This window comes from Mastigoproctus giganteus, chromosome 1, assembly GCF_048544385.1.
Source record: "Mastigoproctus giganteus isolate SK-2022 chromosome 1, ASM4854438v1, whole genome shotgun sequence".
Lineage (NCBI taxonomy): Eukaryota > Metazoa > Arthropoda > Arachnida > Uropygi > Thelyphonidae > Mastigoproctus > Mastigoproctus giganteus.
This window is the reverse complement of record NC_143575.1, coordinates 77,938,638-77,960,003: the sequence shown is the minus strand read 5'-3', so window position 1 is coordinate 77,960,003 and position 21,366 is coordinate 77,938,638. Positions and strand designations below refer to the sequence as shown.

The following is a 21,366-nucleotide window of genomic DNA, read 5'->3' as shown; positions in this document are numbered from 1 at the left end:
AGGGGACAAGTTATACCTGGTGATTTGATTAGAACTTTATAAATGGGTTTATTTTTGTCATGGAAAATTTATTAATCTTAAGTCTTTGTTTTATATACGTCAGTTACAGTTTACTATAAGTAGTTTAAAACTCTCACACAACACAACTGCTTAACAATTGGCAATCTGTTTTGGTTGATTTGTAGGATCTTCTTATCAGGCTAATTAATAATATTTTGAATTAATTTACTTTGACCTTACTTATATTTTTATTGTATCCTCACTGGTAGACACCAAATCAATTTCTGATAACAGGAAGGTGATATTTTTGTCCATTCTTCCTTCAGCACAGTTGTCAGTTCACCTGTTGGCCGTGAGCATGTTAACCTAGGCTGAAGCTGATGTTACATTACATACCAGAGATGTACAAGAGTGTTAAGGCCGGGTGTTGAACAGGACAGTGAAAACTTTTTGCATGCCACTGTCTTCAAACCATGTCACTATAGGCTGTGCAGATTGATATGGTGAATTGTCATGCTGAAACAGATGGGGTGTATCCCATCTGTTTTATGCTGATGTGTCATGATGAAACAGAAGGGGTACACCCCATCTGTTGCCACAGTATAAGACAAGCAAAGTTGATCAGGATGTCAATATACTGCATGAGATCATTGTTCTAGGAATGATGATGGTCCAAGCCCACGAGAAATAACCAGAGGCGGTGATATCATCACCACCAAGCTTCCCAGGCAACGAGGCACATACATACTCTGCTCAAAAACATTCTCTGAGCATCTTCCAGACCCAGACATGACCACCAGATTGGAAAACTGTATACTGTGATTTGCCATTCCATAACAAAGTTTCTGTACCCCATCTGTTTTATGCTGATGTGTCATGATGAAACAGAAGGGGTACACCCCATCTGTTGCCACAGTATAAGACAAGCAAAGTTGATCAGGATGTCAATATACTGCATGAGATCATTGTTCTAGGAATGATGATGGTCCAAGCCCACGAGAAATAACCACAGGTGGTGATATCATCACCACCAAGCTTCCCAGGCAACGAGGCACATACATACTCTGCTCGATAACATTCTCTGAGCATCTTCCAGACCCAGACATGACCATCAGATTGGAAAACTGTATACTGTGATTTGCCATTCCATAACAAAATTTCCCAACTTTTTATGAACTATGTTATGAAATACTGTGTTTGGTTTGTGTGCTGCAGCTCTTCTGTAAAATCTAGTGTTATACAGCTCCTTACATATTGTCCTTTTACTAACATTAGTTCCAGTGACCTTGCAGAACTCCTAGTTGACATCTATGTACCATTCTGAGTGCCCTCAGGTCTCTTTTCATCAATATTTTTCACGTGCCTGAATGCTTTTTGGTTGTACTAGCACCATGATAAATCCGTTTGTTGAATACATAAGCCACCATTAAGCTAGGGTGTTCCGACATTGCTGCAATATCAAACACAGATTGATTGCTAATATGGCATCACTTGTTTACTTTAGGGACCCTCTTTTTCATTGTCCCATTATACAGGACTTCAACTAATAGTACAGGTAATTACACACCTGTATTTCTGAGTGGAAAACTAAAATATTCTTTTTTTTTTTTTTTTTTTTTTTTTGTCTTTTTTAATTCCATCTTTTATCTTTCAAATCTATTAGAGTATACAAGGAAAAGAAAGGATCTCTGTCTTTTCTACTTCACCTTTAAATTAAAGCCCCTTCCAAAACCTGCCCTTTTTGAAGTAATACAATGAATTGTTTCATTGAAACATAGTGTAAGTTATCATAGGTTTTACTCTTCGAAGAAAGTTTCTGAAAGTTTTTAGCATAATTAAACTTGAGAAGGACATTATGTGGAATTACTACTAAGTAGGTTTAGTAAAGACATTTCACCATCCAGAAATAAACTATTCACATACTTTGTACACCATGATAAATAATTTTAATACATAACTATTATGTTACATTGTAACATAATGATTATGTTTCATTGTAACATAATGCTCATATATCAAAATTATTTATTATGCTGTACAAAGTGTGTTTATTTCTAGATGGATAATACCCACAAATCTCATGATTAAAGACACTGTAACATGTGAAGTATTTAATGAATTTATTGGAATGAGAGGACAATTATTACAATTGACCCAAACAGTACCAACAACTAAATAAATTGGCTACATTTTGGGTACTCCAAAGAAGAGTTATAAACTTATCCTTAACTAAAAATCCGGACCTGAAGATGAATTTCAACATAGAAATCCAAAATGTAGCCAATTTATTTTGTTATTAGGACTTCTTGGGGCTATTGTAATAATTCCTCTCATTTCAATAAACTAATTAAATACAGTAAACCACCGCTATTCGCGGGGGTTATGTTCCTGAGAAATGCCGCGAATACCAAAAACATGAATACTGAGTTATGGCTCCCATAGTAATAAAGGGGTTCCATTCCAAAGTATGAAATATATAAGAAAAACTAGTCTAAAATTTTGTCTATGTATGTATTATATGTACCTTCATAATATGACTATGTACATAGACAGTACATAGTGAAATGCAAGCACATGGCATCGAAATGAAAATAAGAAACAATTTAATATTAAATGTAATATTTATTAGAAATTTCAAACCAGCATCCTTGCTAGCTAAAAAAACCTATCCCGCCAGTGCTATCACCAGTTTCGCTAAAGCGTTGATAAGGAGTTTTGCGTTTTCACGAATGATGAGTGAATTTAACGGAATTTTATTTTGAGTTCGGTCTTCTATCCACAGATTTAAAGCTTTCTCCATTTTTTTCTAATTTAACATCACGAGTTATAGAGCAAATTTTTGAAGCAATTAGCGCGTTTTCACGGACACTACGGCGGATTTCTTCTTCCGATTTTTTGATTGATCGTACCGTTGACTCATTGATTTTATAATGTTTTGCCACTGAGGAGACACTTTCACCATTCGAAATTTTATCTAATAACTCAATTTTATTCGCTAATGTCATCACCTTCTTTGATATTTTCACATTTCTCTTGTTATTCGTAGTCATATTTTTGTAGGGGCTAGAAAGAACTTGTCCACAATAAAGTCGCTTTCTTCCGTTAACACACTCGAAAAAGTCTGTTTTACACTGCAAAAAGGTAGATTTATCACTTTTGTGAGCATATCAATTTATAAATTGATAAATTTATTCAATTTATAAGCATATAAATTAAAAGCAAACGACGAAACCTTCCATAACAAGCGCATAACACATATTGAACAAGGATTAGCGAGTAACATTCACGCTCGCGATTTTGCCACCCACTGAGCGCTGTTTTGACCGGGAAAGATAATTTTAGCCATGCCCATGGTTTTTTTATGGCGGAAAATATTCACGGCGCTTTAAAATTCACATTTTTTAGGTTTCATTTTATATTAAATCGGCGATCGCGAATACAGATACCGCGAATAGCGGGGGTTTACTGTACTTCAATAATAAAGTGTCTCCCTTAAACCTACTTAGTTCTTAGCACTTCAGAGCCATCCATGTGTCTCTTTCTTTTCCTTCTCAGTGGGCTCTATCTTCAATTCTTTGAAGCAGGAGGGTAATCCGTTGCAGTCCACTGTCACGACCACCATGACATTGTGAAATTTCACTTCAGTCCGATGTTGTGGCCATCATGTCCATTAGCATTTCCAGCTACGGAATTTGTTTTTCAGCCTTCTGGCTCAATTGTTGTTCCATCATCTATTTACTTTTTTTTTTAAACAATCTGAAAGGCTAAATTGATATTTGTATTTAATTGTTAATGGCAGGTGGTGTAATGTTTTTTGTAGACCTCTTTCAGCCAAATGTCATGGCACCACAAATGTCTGCATTTTCGATTGTGAAATTTGTTTTTCTCTGTACTGGCTCATTTATTGTAATGCCACCCATTTATACTTCATATAAACGGTGTTACTGGCAGGCTTCCCCCCCCCCCTCTTTGAGGCTGTTGGAATCTCCAATTATTAATTTTTTCCCCTCTGTACTGCCATCCATTTATAATTTTACAATCTGAAAAACTAAATTGATGTTTATATTCAATTTTTAATGGCAGGTGATGTTTCTCTCCTCTTCAATTCCAATGTTGCAACTAGCATAACTATCACAATTTAAAATTATAAAATTAGTTTTCCTATTGTACTGCCATCCATTTATACTTTATATGAACAATCTGAAAAACTAAGTTGATATTTATTGATGTTTATACTAAACTTTTAATGGTAGGCAGTGATTCCCCACTCCCCCAGCATAAAAGAGTCACTTATGCTCTGTTAATGTGAAGTATTTAGGCAAAATGTTGGCACTTACTGAACAAATTGAGTCAAGTAAGGAAATTCCTACAAATAAGATAGCTTCATACTGATCCATATGGTGTGACTGGGTTTCAGTTTCACCAAATGAACTAAATGAGTTTTTTGCTGTTATTATCAACATTGGACTAAATAAAAAAAAAATTTTAAAAATGGAAAAAAAAAACCTGATATAAAGAAAAATTGGTTTTAAAATTGATCGACAGATATAAAATTTTTCAGAATGTATTTAGCAGGGAGAGATTTCTGCAGACATTTTGGACTCTAAAGTTAAAAAAAATATATTTTCAATAATCTAGATTGAAAGTTGTGTGAATATTTGTTTCATGTTTTGTCATGCTGTTTTATTTTATATATTAGCTTGTAAACTCTAATATAAATAATTTTTGAACATCACATTTCAACTAATCATTTTTTTGATTGTTAGAGATGGACTGCATGGAGAAGGCAGTGAAAGTAATTCTGTACTCTAAAAGGTTAATTTTAAAATATATGATTCACTTATTTTATCTTAGGTTTTAAGTATGATGGGTTGGTTTTAAAGGTTAATTTGTTTCATTGGGTTGGAAGTAATAAACTTATTTAGCATGTTCATTTGGGTCATTCAATTTGAAATGAAGGTATTGTTTTCACCTTTGGTTTTGTTTCAATTAAAAAAAAATTCAGATATGCACGAAAAAACTGTTATAAATCAAAATTGAAATGAAATTTCTAAAGAACTTTATAATTAATATGATTAGGGAGTCTCAAAATAAGCTTTGTTTGGCTTTCATAAAGTCAAGGGAATGTGTGAAGCTAAGCAATGCATCAAGGAAGTTTTAGATAAAATTTGTACATTGTTTCCTGAGACTTCTTTCCACAAATATTTTAGCTTCAGTAGCTTTCAGTAGCGTAGCACTGAAACACAAGGCATATGATATGGGTTTGAATTAACTATATAATATCGGTGTAGATACACCATAGTTTACCCATAATAAATTAAACTGCTTACGTAGTGTGAAAGGCATCATTTTTTAATTGTATCTTGTATTGTGGCTATGGTATATCTACACCAATATTATACAGTTAATTTAAACCCATATCATATTATGCCCTGTGCATTTAATCTTTAAATATTCTACCATTCTGTACACCATTTGGCATCTCTCATATTGTGGAACCATTTCACAACTGTGATGGCATGTTTGCATTATCTGGGTACCTGCCTACCCACCCACCAATGATAGGGCAACAGCTTTGAAACGGTTCTGTCTGGGTGGTGGTATCCACTGAGAATAAATAACATTAGTCTTCTCTACTAGAGAAGCATTACTTATTTGAAGTAGTGCAATATCTGGTATCTCGTTGAAGGTAGCCACAATATGAGATACAAATAAAAACAATGCCTTCCGCACTACATAAGTAGTTTAATTTATGGGTGTATCTACACCGATATTATATAGTTAATTTAAACCCATAACATATTATGCCTTGTGCATTTAATCTTCAAATATTAAAAAAAATAAATAAATAAAAAGTCAAATCAAATCCAGCTTTCTCTAAGTGCCAGCATTGGAAAGTGACTCTTCAGGGTCATCATCTTCTGAACAACCAGAAAGCATGTGAGATTCCTTCAAAAAAAGTTTGACACTTAGCGTTGATAATGTGCTTGTTATGGTAGAAAACTAGAGTAGCAATGGTATTAAAAGAGAAGTGAGTACTTGGTGGTAATAGGCTGTTTTCTTGTTATTTGATTAATTTGTGTGCTGGAAAGGCATGCCTGCTTGTGAAAATAGATGAGTACTACCTGTAAATTTCCAGGTAGTACTCATCTGAAAGAAGTGATCAAAGAAAAGATAGATTTAAACAGTTTAAACTGCTGTATTCCACTGAAGTAAAAAAAAAGTTTTGAAGCATGTATTGGCTATTTCTGGTTAAATGTGTAACTAGAATGGTAGAACAATGACAACCTTTGACTTGTTTGTGCAAAGAAAAGATTACAGGTGGTAAGAAAAGTAATATGAACACTTTAAGAGTTATCAAATTGAAAAGTACAACAAGTGATCACTAGTAAATGGCACTGACTCATGTTCAAATCCACTTCATGATCCAAAAGTTTGGAAAGAGGACATATAATGAACTCAAGAAAAAGAACTGGTAAAAGCAAGCCTAATTATGCCAAACATGCTGATAAGTCTAGGCATGTTATCATCACTTGTGCATGTGTGTGTGTGTGTGATTTCTCTGTTCTGGCTTGAATAAAGCAATTTGCTTGTTTCTTTTAACTATTGTTCCAACATTTGAAAATTCAAACATAGCTCTTAAATCTAGAATACCTCATATTCATGTACTACTGAGGTCATTACTCCTAGATATGTTAAAGAATGTTGTGTAAATTTATTTTACCAACAGTTTTCAAATCTTACATTTTGGAAATTCATTACCATAGCAGACTAAACCAGATGGATTATTCTGACTTGGACATAGGCATTTCTACGGCCAAGGTCATGGAGAGTCTAAAACAAGAGAAGATTTGATTCTTTGGATCAGCGATACATTGTGGCTGCATGTGATTCCATAGTGCATAAATTCCCATTGAAGAATGATGTGCTTATAAATGCTAAAACAGCACAAATTTCATAAATTTGCAGTACATCATTTTCAAATTTGAAATTTTTTGTGAATAAGTTTCTAGTATTTCTTGGTGTTGTTAAAGATAAAGAAACAGATGAACCACTAGATGTTTTGCAGCATCAGTTCTGTAAGTTTTAAGATGAAAACTTACCACATGCTATTAGGCAAAAAAGAAAGAACTGATGTGCAGTGATGCTTGGTTTGGGGAACTGGCAAGTGCACAAGGAAGCTTGAAATATAACAAATTGTCTCCAATCATGCTTGGCATTTTAACATTGTTAAAATTCCAAGTGTGTGAGAGTATTCAGAGTATTCAGAAAATGCTCAGTGTGAGAGAGTATTCAGCCAGGTTAGAAAAACAAAAACTGAGTTCAGATCTCTTCCTGCTGAAGCTTTGGAAATACTCCCAACAGCCAAGTCGAGAGAGCCCAGCCATTTTTACGAACAAAACTTTCACTCCACTTCTGAAGAAGGCAGAGTTTGCAGTAGTATCTTTCTGGAAGATCAAAATCAGCTGATCTCTAATAAAATATCCAAATATAAATCCATTGACAGAAAAACATTAGGTTAGCAAACATTTAAAAGCATATTATACTGGCATATTGTGTATTGCTGTGTTTTATTATGAAATGTGTATTTTGTCAGTGAAATTTAATTTATAGTGTGCTGCAGATTTTAAAAACACTCCTGCTTTTTCTGAAAAACTTTTCCTTCTGTTTTTTTTCCTATTTTGGCCCAAAAGCCTCCTGCTTTCTTTCCTTGCAAATGCTTGATTTCTAGCTTTTCGAAAGTCAAAAGTTAGCAGCTATGTTCACAGAAAGAATAATTACCAGTCCCACGTATCAAGATGTGTTGGAGAACTAGAAATTGCTTAAGGTGATCCTGGCAATGCGCTGTGCTTTCCTTTCCAACAAGATAGTGCATACCCTCACTTCTGTAAAGATATTCAAAACTGTTTGGATCTCCACTTTCCAGGTTGTTGATGATTAGTCCATGTAAGTTCAACTCTGAGGTCAGCTCACTTACCAGATGTCACCCTATTGGACTTCTTTTTGTGAGTTTATGTTAGGGGCCAGATGTAGAATCCTCATCCCTTTCCAACTGATGTGAATGGCTTGAAAAGAAGGATCAGTATAGCAATTGCATGTTTAACACCAGCTGTGTTACAGAGTGTCTGGCAAGAGGTTGGTCACCATTGGTGTGCTGTGCTACTGCTGGAAGTCATATCAAAACATTGTGACCATTACTTTTGCTGCAGCTTACTTAATTTTCGGTTTAGATTATTGGATATTTTGTCATATTTCGACTGAAATTTTTGAATTTTATGTTAAAATTTGATTAAGAATTATGGTTTGGATTTTAGAATATCTAAAAATTTTGCATGGTAAACTGCTATTTTCTCATGGTAAAGTTGTTCCTCATCCTTGGTTTAGTCATAAACATCAGTGGAGTGAAAAAAAATTTTTTTTTGACGACCAGTTCATTATATTGACTATAATGAACAACTCACAGACATATAGAGTAGCCAGTAAATCAGAATGACTTATAAATGGGGAACTTTAACTTTCCAAATATTAACTGGACCTTGTGTGAGTTGGTCACTCACACTTAGCTAGACTTTTGTGGATTTACTGTATGATTATTTCTGCCACTAGCTAATCAGATCAATAATCTGCTAATCAGATCAAGAATTTGCAGATAAAAGACCCTCTAGGTGGCAGTAATCACAATGTATTGATGTGGGATTTACTTAAAGCTGTAACTACTCTCAAAGGCATAGGAAAGGGCTTTTGCTTTCATAAAGATGACTACAATGATTTCAGACAGTGGGACCAACTGATGATGTTATCAACAGCAAATTCTAAATGGATAGCATTCAGGGAAGTAACTGTAGAAGCTAATAGACATATTTTTTTATTATTATTATTATTTATTATTTTTTTTTACTGATTTAGAAATACTGTTTGAAGGCTTGAACCTAAATGGTTGTGAGGTGAACTAAACAATATAATACGATCTAAGCCAGAAGGCTGAGAAGCGATGTGAGATGAACTGATGAGACTTGTAGCAGTGAAGAAAACTTTGTGGTATACATATAAATCATCATGTGATACAGATGCTTACAGCAGATAATAAGTTAGCCAGTAATGAAGTCACAAAGGAGGTTAGACAATATAAGGCAGAGTACAAGAAGTCTCTGGCAAACAGTGCCAAGAAATATAGCAAAACTTCTTTATATTAACAGTAGAAGGAAGGGGTTGAATCACATGATTGATGGTTTAACTGTTGATGATCCTGTTCAAGTTGCTGAAAAAGAATACATGAAAAGCAGTAAAGATTCCTTTATTTATTTAAACAGCACAAGGAAGGAATTGAATCATGTTGATCCACTAGATACGAATAGATTAACTCTAGATGATCCTGCTCAGGTTTCTACCAAACTGAGTGGGTGTTTTGCATTTGATTCACATGAGGAATTTTTAGAGATGGGATGGCAGAAGTGAGTAAAATTCTGGCAGGAAGCTGAATTATGTTGTTATAACTGAGAGGAAAGTGAAGGAGAAAATATTAAGGCTAAACTTAAAAAATGCACGTGGATTGGCTAGGATCTTATATTAAAGGTGGCAGCAGAAGAGGTAAGCAAACCTTTAGCAATGATTATGAGACATCCTTGGATTCAGGGAAGGGCCTTGTGGACTGGAGATGTCCAAATATATCTCCAGTTTACAAACAGAGATCAAAGGAAGACATGAGTAATTACAGACTGTTAGCTTGACTTCTGTTCCAGAGAAAATAATGTAGTCACTGATTAAAGAAATAATGTGGGGCCATCTAGACAGAATGTGGTTATATTGCAGTCACAGCATGGATATATTAAGGGGCATTTTTGTCTGACTAATCTGATTGTATATACAGTGAAACCTTTAATGGACACCTCTCTAAAGCAGATACTCCTGGTTGTGGACACTCAGGCTTGGGTTCCAGCCATAAATATTTTAAATTACATGTTAAGTGACCTCTCTAAAGCGGACACTCTCTCCTACAAATTCGGACACTTTTGATAGCTGTCCTTTTTGATTTTTCAACCTCCTTGCAGTGGATGCTTAAATTTTTTCAAGGGTAACATTTTGGATGAACACGTTCGTTGCTGGTAACTCGTAGATATGAATTTTCATAGGTCTTCATTTAGCCACAAAAGCAAGTGAATGTCAAGTTCATTACAGTAACAATAATTAGACTTCTGATAGCCACAGATTACTTATGGAGCAGATTTCAGAATATATTGTTAATATGCTCATCACTGCTGATATAGAATTTGCAAACTTTGTTTTGAGTGAAGCAATTCACTGGCAATGTGCATCACTTAGCAAGGCAATAAAATTGTAAACCTAAGAGGTGCTGTTGTTGAGAGAGAAAGAAGCGAGTTTCAGTGTGAATGTGAGAGTGAATACAGTTGTAATACAGTACAGTACAATAAATTTCTTTAAAAAAAAAAAAAATTAATACCCTAAAAATGGATTCTAATGCATTTGCATTAAGTCCTCTACATATGCATGCTACATTAATAAAACTGTAAATTAAACTTAATCGGACACTTTGATAGAAACCACTCTTATCACCACTAGACACGATATGTCAAGCTTCAGAATTTAAAAAAAAAAAAACCCCAACTCACATATCTGCTGCTACCATCTATTTAAGGCTCAGTTTTGTTTCGTCAGAGTGTGTGGTTGTTGCAGTATGGTAGTAAATATCATTTTTGGACAGAATCTGGATGATCATGAAATTCTGTGCAGAGTTCCAGGCTTGGGTAAGGATTTACACTTGCATTCTCATACTGTAAAACAGTATGCCTCAAAAACAGTTAACTCTGAAAGAAAAAGTAGAAGTGATAGAATATTCTAGAAAAGAAAAGGGTGGAGTTCGTATGTTAGCTGATCACTTCAAAATTGGAAAGGCTTCAGCAGCAGCAATTATTAAAAATCAAGAAACTGTGTTAAAGCGGTACAAGGAAAATGGAAATGGAAAGCAGTATACCATACATTTTCTCATGGCAAAAGGTACTTTGTTGGATAAATTGACTTTTGAGTTGTTTAGTCCGGGGTATGCAATCAAAACATTCCCATCTCTGGACCTATAATGCAAACCAAAGTTTTGGAAATTAATATAAAGAAATTGGTACCGTTGACTTTAAAGCATCTAATGGCTGGTTGGGTAAATTCCATAGAATCAAACTATTTACTTTGAAGCAATTTGTGGAGGAATCTACTGATGTTAATTGGAAACTGTTGCTGAGTAAAAAAAAAAAAAAAAAAAAAAAAAGCTGCATCAATACTTGTTGCTTAATCACCAGAAAACATATTGAATGCTGATGAAACAGGTCTTTCTTTTCATGCAGTTCCAGATAAAACAATGTGCCTTAGAGGTGAAACATGTACTGCTGGTAAAGTAGCAAGGAAGCATTTAACTGTGCGTTTTGCATACAAGTATGATGGGTGAAATACCTCTTTTTATAGGTAAATCTATGAAAGGAAAGGAAAGTGTTTTAAAGATTTGGATTAAGCAAACTCAATGTGCATTGGAAATAAAACAATAAGGCTTTGATGACTAGGGAGATAATGACAGAATGGCTGATCCAGTTGGAAAAAAGAATGATTTACCAAAATAGAATAGTTATTTTATTTCTTAACAATACCACATCTCACTCACACATTAAACAGAATAATGTTGAAATGGTGTTTTTAATTCCCATCTTCACATCCGCTTCTCAACCACTAGATCAAGGACTAATTGCAAACTTTAAGCTAAAATATCAACAAATGATTTTTAAACACCTGATTTAAAAATGATGAAGAAAAAAAAAGTTGTCCAAAACTTTGCAAAAGTATAGATGTACTACAAGCTATAATTTGGATTAGCAACATGGAATACAATGAGCTACTCTACAATTAGCATTAGTAGCAGCAATGATGCAAGAAAGCAAGCATATACAATATCAGCCAAAAAGAAAATCCGATTTTACCTATCCATTCAATCCAAAGGTTTTTCCAGTTCTTCCTTGAATTTATTTAAGCTGTCAACTTCCACAACAACAGATGGAAGTTTGTTCCAGCAATCAACCACTCACTGACTAGAGGCAAATTTCTGCACATCTATTCTGTAACTGTCTTTCCTCAGTTTTAATTTATGCCCCCTCAAATGCATAATCTGAGCAAGAGGAAGAATCCCATCAGCATTGAGCTTGCTCAGACTATTCAAAGCCTTATACACCTCAATCAGATCACCTCGCAGGTGCCTAGTCTCCAGGTGCTGCAATTTTCAGAACTTAAGCCTTTCTTGGTAATAGTGCCCCTTTGTTCTCCTCACCAATCCTGTTGCCCTTCTCTGCACGTGTTTCAGCAGCTCTACATCCTTCCTAAAATGAGGCCACCAGGCCTGTATGCAGTACTCAAGGTGTGACCTGACCGTTGTCTTATACAAAGGGATAATCACCTCCTTATTCCTGCTAGCAAAATTCCTCTATAACATTGACGAGACCGCATGAGTTTCTCTGGCAACCTGTCTGCACTGTCAGAAAACTTCACATCTGACCGGCACCTTCGTGGCCAGGTGGGCAGGAGTAGCAGTGCATAGCACATGCTTCTTGATTAGACCGGGGACAAGCCTGTGACCACCAAATACGGAGGATGTGGAAAGGTCAAGAAATGACCAACGCATATCCCCGGAGCAATATGGCCTTAGCTGCTAATGCTCCTAAAAACCAAATAACAACAACAACAGCTATAAAGAGCTTAGACTGTATATCATATTTAGTGTGTTTCTTTATTTGATGCCCAATGAAAATTCCTTCAGTCTGTTTTGCATTTGTTAAAATGTTTTTTGTTCGAATAATATACGAGCAATCTAATTATTGACAATGAAAATGAAATACTCTAAAGAAAGCAATTTATATTCATTTTTTTACTAAAAGTTAATGATCTTTTATAATAATTAACACAAATAAAAGTTTATTTATTAAAAATTAATTATGCATTACAGGCACTCCTCGACTTGCATACTTAATTGGGTTTTTTTTTTTTTTTTTTCATCTACGCAAGTTCGATTTCGGTCTTGGAGATACAAAATACAAAATAAAATACAAAGCACTGAGAGTATAACTCCCAACCAACTTCATCATATGCAGCATTTCCTGATTGGTAACTGAACTCAGTTACAAATCAGAAAAATCAGGCTGAAAAAACATACAAATGAATACTAACGTAGAGTACAGTATTTATTCAAAACTAATTTAATCTAAATACGATACGTAATTTAATTTAATCTATGATCAAATCACTTTACGATAGACTCAAATAAAATACCGTTCATTATACAATATGTAGTAAATGCCAGTCATTGTGATCACATTTGCGAACTGAATTTTAATTGTATTAAATGGCTATTCTAATAAGCGAAAATAGGAGGAAAATTATCCACAGGCTTTAAAAGTATAGATATAGAGCACAAATTTACACTTTACTTCCTCCAATTAACAAAATTAAATTATGTATGAAAATCGGAAGAATATTTCCCACAGGTTAGAAAAATAAAAATAAATTTATGCTTACGTACATAGCTTAATTAATAGTGTAACTAATTGATATTTCTGTTCACTGACTTTTTTTTTTTGTTGTAAAATTTAATACAGTAAGAAAATAAGCAATCAATAACAAAAACAGCACGTACAATTGCAACTAACACGATATGTGCAAGTGAGATACGGAGTAACAACTTTACAAAGTTCAAAAAATAGAAATGAAGAGAAGATTCTGAAAATTTATTTATGTTTTTTATATGACTGAAGATTTCAGTGAAGGGCGAGCCCATTTCATCATAATAACACAGAATTCCAGCTATCGGTATTTCCGCAAATGCAATAAGATCGAGTTTACTACCCATTTATAATAGATTGCGCTAACAGAAAAGACTAATAAACCAGAAACTGCTAATTGTTTTTATTGTTTTATGGTAGTGATTTCCAGAAAAATATCTGGAGGTCACTACCATAGGGAGGCTTTAGAAAAATATCACGAAGGTGTGTTCAAAATTTATTCTTATATCCAAACATAATGACAGCTTTGTACGTATCTGCAAGTTTTACGTAAGTAGAGGAGTGCATAAGGAAGAGAGGTACATAAGTGAGGAGAGGTGTATTTATTAAAAGTTATTTGAAAGACAAATGTATAATGATAAACAAACAAAAAAAAGCCTGTGTTAAGTAACCAGTTACAGAGAATGTCATTTTCCTGAATTATTGAAACTGACTACATATACACTGACCTCGGCAAAGCAGACACCTAGATATAGCAGACATTTCCTTATGCCCCAGTGGTCTCTGCTGTAGAGAGAGGTTTCGCTGTACTATGATTAATGTTATTTATAGAGTTCAGTGCTGGACTCATTGTTGTTTAATAATGATACTGATGAAGGCATACCAGTCTTAATATGTAAGTTTGCAGGTGATACAAAATTTGGCAGGATAGTTAATCACATTAAACAGGTTATGTTACTACAACAAGATCTAGATAAATCAGGCAGCTATTAATTATTAAGCTTCGATTGCTGCTTCTCAGCTGAGAAGTGGTTGTTGTTGTTACTATCAGCAAATTCTAAATGGGAAGCATCCAAGGAATTAATCATAGAAGCCATTAGTAGCGACTGGGCTAGCCAGGTGGGTAAAGTGCCTGCCTGGCAACCCAAAGGTCGCGGGGTTCAAATCCCGCCTCGGGCTTGGATCAGAGTAAAATGCAAAAACTTTGGGAGGTGCATTATGGCCACAGAAGCTGATGCCCCAACAACTAACAAAGAAAAAAAAGAAAAAAAAAAAAGCCAAGCCATTAGGCTTTTCATACCCATTAAGACATACTGTTCACGGTTTAGGTCTAAATGGATGTCAGATAAACTAATGAGACGCGAGACTCAACTATATTAACAGTGCACCCAGTTGATATAGATGAACAGTGCACTGTTGAGTCAGTTTAGTGTGACATAAGCGCTGCGAAAGCAAAAATAAGAGTAGGAGTATGTTGTAGGCCCAATGAACAATTATACAAAGAAATAGAGTGGGCCAGTAAATCAGAATGTCTTATAATGGGGGATTTTAACTTCCCAGATATTGACTGGAACTTGTGGGTTGGTCACTCCCACACTAGTCAGACTTTTGTGGATTTATTGGATGATTGTTTTCTGCAGCAGCATGTTTGAAAGGCAACCAAAGAGAGTAATACTCTTGATCTAGTTATCGGCAGTGATCATTCGTGTATTAAGAATTTGCAGATAAAGGAACCACTAGGTGGCAGTGATCACAGTGTACTGATGTGGGATTTACTTAAAGATATAATTACCATTAGGGGTAAAGGAAAGGGTTTTTGCTTCCGTAAAGGTGAGTACAGTGGTCTCAGAAAGGTTTTTAAATTCTGTACAGTGGGATAAACTGATGATGTTACCAACAGTAAATTCTAAGTGGGAAGCATTCAAGGAATTAATCGTGGAAGCTACTAAAAGTTTCATACCTATTAAGAAATATTGTTCAAGGTTTAGGCCTAAATGGTTATCAAATGAACTAATGAGACTCGTAACAGAGAAGAAAAATGCATGGGATGCATATAAATTATTAAGCGACTCAGAAGCCTATGGCAGATATAAGCTAGTCTGTAATCAGGTCACAAAGGAGGTTAGGCAGGAGAAGGCAGATTACGAGAAATCCTTGGCAAAAGATGCTAAGAAAAACAGCAAGGATTTCTTTACTTATATAAACTCTAAAAGGAAGGGGATGAATCTGATTGGTCCACTTGACATCGATGGTTTGACTGTTGATGATCCTGCTGAGATAGCAAACAAACTGAATGAGTATTTTGCATCTACATGCACACATGAGGAATTATTAAGGTTTGAAAATGGCAGAAGGTTATTAAATTGTAGCAGGATACTTAATGATTTTGTAATAACTAAGAGCAAAGTGGGGGAGAAATTGTTGAAGTTAAACATAAGAAAAGCACCTGGGGTGGATGGGATCTATCCAGTTATATTAAAGGAGGTGGCAAAGCAACTATGCAAACCCTTAGCCATAATTATGAGAGCATCCTTGGACTCAGGGGAGGTTCCCACGGACTGGAGATGTGCAAATGTATCCCAATTCACAAAGGGGGGGGGGATCGAAGGGTGACACGAGTAATTACAGACCAGTTAGTTTAACTTCTGTTCCGGGTAAAATAATGGAGTCACTGGTTAAAGATGCATTGCAGGATCATCTAGACAACACTGCAGCAATAATTCAGACACAGCACGGGTTTGTTAAGGGAAAGTCTTGTCTGACAAATTTGATAGGATATTATGATGTGGTTACAAAGGAACTGGATGCAAAAAATAATTTTGATATCATATATTTGGATTTCAGGAAAGCTTTTGACACTGTTGTGCATGGAAGACTATTGTACAAATTGGAGCAGAATGGTATTAAGGGTAAGTTGCTACAATGGATAAAAGAATGGTTAAGTGGGAGAAGACAGAGGGTGGTAATCAATGGGTGCTGCTCTTTGTGGACTAATGTCATTAGTGGAGTCCCACAGGGTTTCGGTGTTGGGTCCACTGTTGTTTTGTATATTTATCGATGATATTGATGAAGGTATATCAGGCTTAATGTCGAAGTTTCCAGATGATACAAAGGTTAGCAGGGTTGCTAATGACAGTAATGTCAGTGTGCTACTGCAACAGGATCTAGATAATTTGGGCAGATGGGCTAAGAAGTGGCAACTGAAGTTTAACCTTGACAAATGCAAAGTACTGCATATGGGTAGAAGTAACCCCAGAGAAACGCACCAACTGTGTGGTACTACACTTAAGGTGGTAGAAAATGAAAAAGACCCGGGAGGAATTGTGCAGGCAGATATGAAGTTTTCTGAGCAATGCAGACAGGCTGCTGAGGCAGGTCATGGGGTTTTGTCAATGATATATAGGAATTTTGCTAGCAGGGAAAAGGAGGTTATTATCCCTCTTTATAAGGCAATGGTCAGGCCACGCCTTGAGTACTGCATACAGGTCTGGAGGCCTCATTTTAGGAAGGATGTAGATTTACTTGAGCGTGTACAGAGAAGGGCAACAAGATTGGTGAGGGGAATGAAGGAATCCTCTTACCAAGAGAGGCTTAAGTTCTTGCAAATTGCAGTGGCTGGAGACTCTGCACCTGCGCGGTGATCTGATTGAGGTGTTTGTCTTTTAATGGTTTGAGCAAGCTCAATGCTGGGATTCTTCCTCTTGCTCAAGACCACGCACAAGGAGGCAAAATTTAAATTGAGGAAGGATGTTTGCCTTTAGCCAGTGGGTGGTTGATTGCTGGAAAAAACTTCCATCTGTTGTTGTGTGCTTGAATTCAAGGAAGAATTGGACAAACTATTGGAGGGAATGAATAGGTGAAATGGGAGGTGTAGGTTTTTTTTTTTTTTTTTTGCTAATGCTATATGATGTTGGGGTATAGTGTGATTGAATGAGATCAGTTTTAAGTGACTAGCCTGTTTGCTGAAATATGAGCATATGGTAAATTAAACAAGAAAAAATTCAATATATACACCAACAAAGAAATGATTGAAAGGGTCCATATCTTTAAAGTTACTAAAAAAATAAGTACACCATCATGGCCATAAAAGTTTGGCAAATGTAAGTTTCTTTCCCAGTCTGATGTTCTGAAATATTAGTACAGAAAGCCAAAGGCTTATGCCAGCTATGATAATGCTTTGCTTTCTCAAATGTTATATATCTGATCATAAAAAAGTTGTTACAAATAATTATTGATGTCTCGGCAGCCCCTGAACCAAGTAGCATAAAAAATTTACCTGCCACAATACCTTCACTTGTAGAATCTGCATGGGTATTCAGCAGGACATGACACCTTAATAATATGCAGCTGCAAAGGTGTGGTCTCACAGTTGAACATTTACTTGTGAAGAAAGGACAGACAGAACAGGGAGTGGGGGGGGGGATTATGCCCTTGGCATAAATAAACACAGAATCGAAGATGGTATACAGTTGATATGGCTGGCGAGTGCAATGCTGAATCAATTTAATGTGACATAAACAATGGATAAACAAAATTGAGAAAAGGGATACGTTATAAGCTAAATTATCAATGAATATAATGGACAACTCCACGGACAAATGGACTGGGCCAAAAAAATCAGAATGCCTCAAAAGTTAAAAAAATTTAACTTTTCAGAAGTTAACAAAACGTTTCTATATATTTTGGATGACTGTTGACTGTTTCTGCAGCAGCATGTTAGAGAGGCAAAAAGAAAAATCAAAACTCGTTTTGTGACTATCAGCAGTAACTCTTCATGCATTAAAAATCTCTGGATAGGCCTAATGATTGTGATGAATATTAACAACAAACTGTTACAGACAAATAGGGTGAGCCTGTAAATCAGAAGGCCTTATAGTGGGAATTCCCCCCCTTCCAAGATATTGACTGTAACATGTGGGTTTATCACACATTGTGGCAATACTTTTCTGGATTTACTAGATGTCTGTTTTTTACATCAGAATGTTAGTCAAGCATTGAATGAAAGCAATATTCTTGTTCTGATTAACAGCAGTGACTCTTTATGCATTAAAAATCTGCAGATGAAAGAACCACTAGGTGACACTGTGAAGGGGAAATGGGAAAAGGTTTGCTTTTGGAAGGTGACTACATTGCTGAAATATACATTGCTGGTGTAAACAGTAACAAAAAATTCTAAATGGGAAGCATTCAGGAAAGTAACAATAGGAACTACTAGACTTTTTATACTAAAGAGATACTGCTCAAGGCTAAGACCTAAATAGATATCAAATGAACTAATGAGACTAGTGACAGAGAAGAAAATATATGGAATGTGTATAAATTATCAGGGGGAAATAAAGAAACTTGCAATAGGTACAAACTATCTACAATCAAGTCAGGAAGCAGGGATTTCTTCACGGACAGAAGAAATTTTTGTCTGATTTCTGATTGATAGTATGATACAGTAACAAAGGAAACTGGATGGGAAAAAAAAGAAGCAATTTACATGTTGCATAATTAGTTTTTTTTTTTTTTTTCAAAAAAGCTTCAGATACTGTTCCACATAAAAGACTACTGTACAAATTGAAGCAATGTGGCACTATAGGGAATTAATTCTGTGAATAATGGTGTGGTTCCATTAATACTTAGTATTAGTAATGGCCAATGATGCAAGAAAGCAAGCTTTTAAAGCATCAGCAAAAAAAAATTCCAACATCACCTGTTTATCCCCTCCAATAATATATCTAATTCTCCTTGAACTTATTGAAACTACCATTTCCACTACCAATAACAGATGGAAGTTTGTTCCAACAATCAACCACTTGCTGGCTGAAGGCAGACTACCACACACCTATCCTGCAACCATCATTTCTCAATTTGAATTTATGGCATCACATATGTGTAGCCTGGGCAAGAGAAAGAATGCCATGAGCATTGAGCTTACTCAATCCATTCAAGTCCTTAAACACCTCAATCAGATTTCCTCGTAAGTGTTCCTAGTCTCCAGGTGCAAAAGACTTCAGTTCTGCAATTTGCAGAACTGAAGCCTTTTGTGGCAAGATCACCCTTTTTTTCTTTCTCTGCACCCATTCCAGCAGGTTTCCTGAAATGAGCCCCTCATACCTGTATACATTACTCCTAACCATTGCCTTGTACAATGGGATAATCACTATCTTATCCCTGCTAGCAAAGTTCTTGTTTATCATTGACAAAACCACATGAACTCTCCTGGCAGCCTGTCTGCACTGCTTAGAGTCTTCATATCTGACTGCACAGTTACCACCAGGTCTTTTTCATTTTCTGCTACCCTAAGTGTAGTACCGCACAATTGGTATGTTAATCTGAGATTACTGCTAGCCATATGCAGCACTTTGCATTTTTCAATATTAAACTTCAACTGCTATTTCTCAGCCCATCTGAATAGGTTACCTTGACTACAGAAAAGGGCAACAAGATTGGTGAAGGGAACAAAGGAGTACTCTTACCAAGAAAAGCTTAAGTTCTGAAAATTGCAAAGTCTGGAGACTAGGCACCTGTAAGTTGATCTAATTGAAGTGTTTAAGGCTTTGAATAGTTTGAGTAAGCTAAATGTTGCTGGCACATCCTTACTTTTGTTCAGACAGCACACCATGAGGGGGGGGGCCAAAATTTCAAACAGAAGAAGAAGGATGCAGTTGCTTTCAACCAGCTGTAGTCAATTCTTTTAAACTTCCATCTTGTGGAAATGGTTAGTTTTAAATAAATTAAGGAAAATTAGACAAATTATTAGAGATGGATAGAATGACAAGGCAGGTAGCCTTTTTGTTTTAAGCTATATATGATGGCTTCCTTGCATCATTTGCCACTGCTAGTGCTAATACAAAATTGGACCACTGCGGGTAACAGTTGCCATCTCTTCTTATTTTAGAAGCTATTTTCAGTCTGCCATAACTTATGAACTGATAGACTTTTAATAAAAACTCTCTACAATTATTTGGGAGCACAGATAAATAGACATACAGTCAGTCAGTCCTCGTATAGAATGATAGTTGTGTTCCTAGAAACCCTCATGCAATGCAAAATCGTGCAATATAAACAACAGGTCCTATGAGAAAAATAGGGTTATGTGCCGACCACCCAAGATTGAACACACATTTGTAACCAAAACATTACCAAACACAATAAATAATCTATTACGTAATAAAATATTGCTACTGCTTTTGCTTCTATCATAAGCAAACTTGTTCCTTGTTTAATTTTCTATCCAAACAGATGACAGCTGTTCCATCTCTTCCAATTCTTTGTGTCTTGATCTAATGGAATTTAATTACACTTTGAGTTATTCCTGCTATGAAAGTTTTTATTTTCTCTGTATTCTTTCTAATTCTCGGCATTGCCTGATTTAGACCTGTAGCACGTGCAATATCACACGGGCTTTCATTTCACTCAAAGCGTTTCACAATTTCATATTTTTTCTCTATCGACAGAGGCAGCCTGGCCATAAGCCTTACCGGGGAAATGCCAGAGGCCAGAAGGCGATGGAGACCAGTGTGATTTTGGCCATAAACGCTAGTATGAGGCCACTATAAATTTACCTGGGTAAGAATTTTTGACCTAGTCTGCCTCTGTTTATCAATACAGTCTGTCCTCGTATAGCACGATAGTTGTGTTCCTAGAAACCCTCGTGCAATGCAAAATCGTGCAATATAAACAACAGGCCCTATGGGAAAAGTGGGGTTAGGTGCCGACCACCCAAGATCGAACACACATTTGGAACCAAAACATTACCAAACAAAATAAATAATCGGGTAATTTTAATCGTTATAAAATACTTACGTATTTTATAACGATTAAAATACGTAAT

At 35.6% G+C, this 21,366-nt stretch overlaps 1 protein-coding gene across 1 annotated transcript in view; it reads left to right on the top strand.

The window, feature by feature from the left end:
* The window catches only part of LOC150090910 (serine/threonine-protein kinase DCLK1-like), a 482,386-nt gene that overhangs the window by 378,304 nt on the left and 82,716 nt on the right, over positions 1-21,366 (top strand). The window lies entirely within an intron of this gene.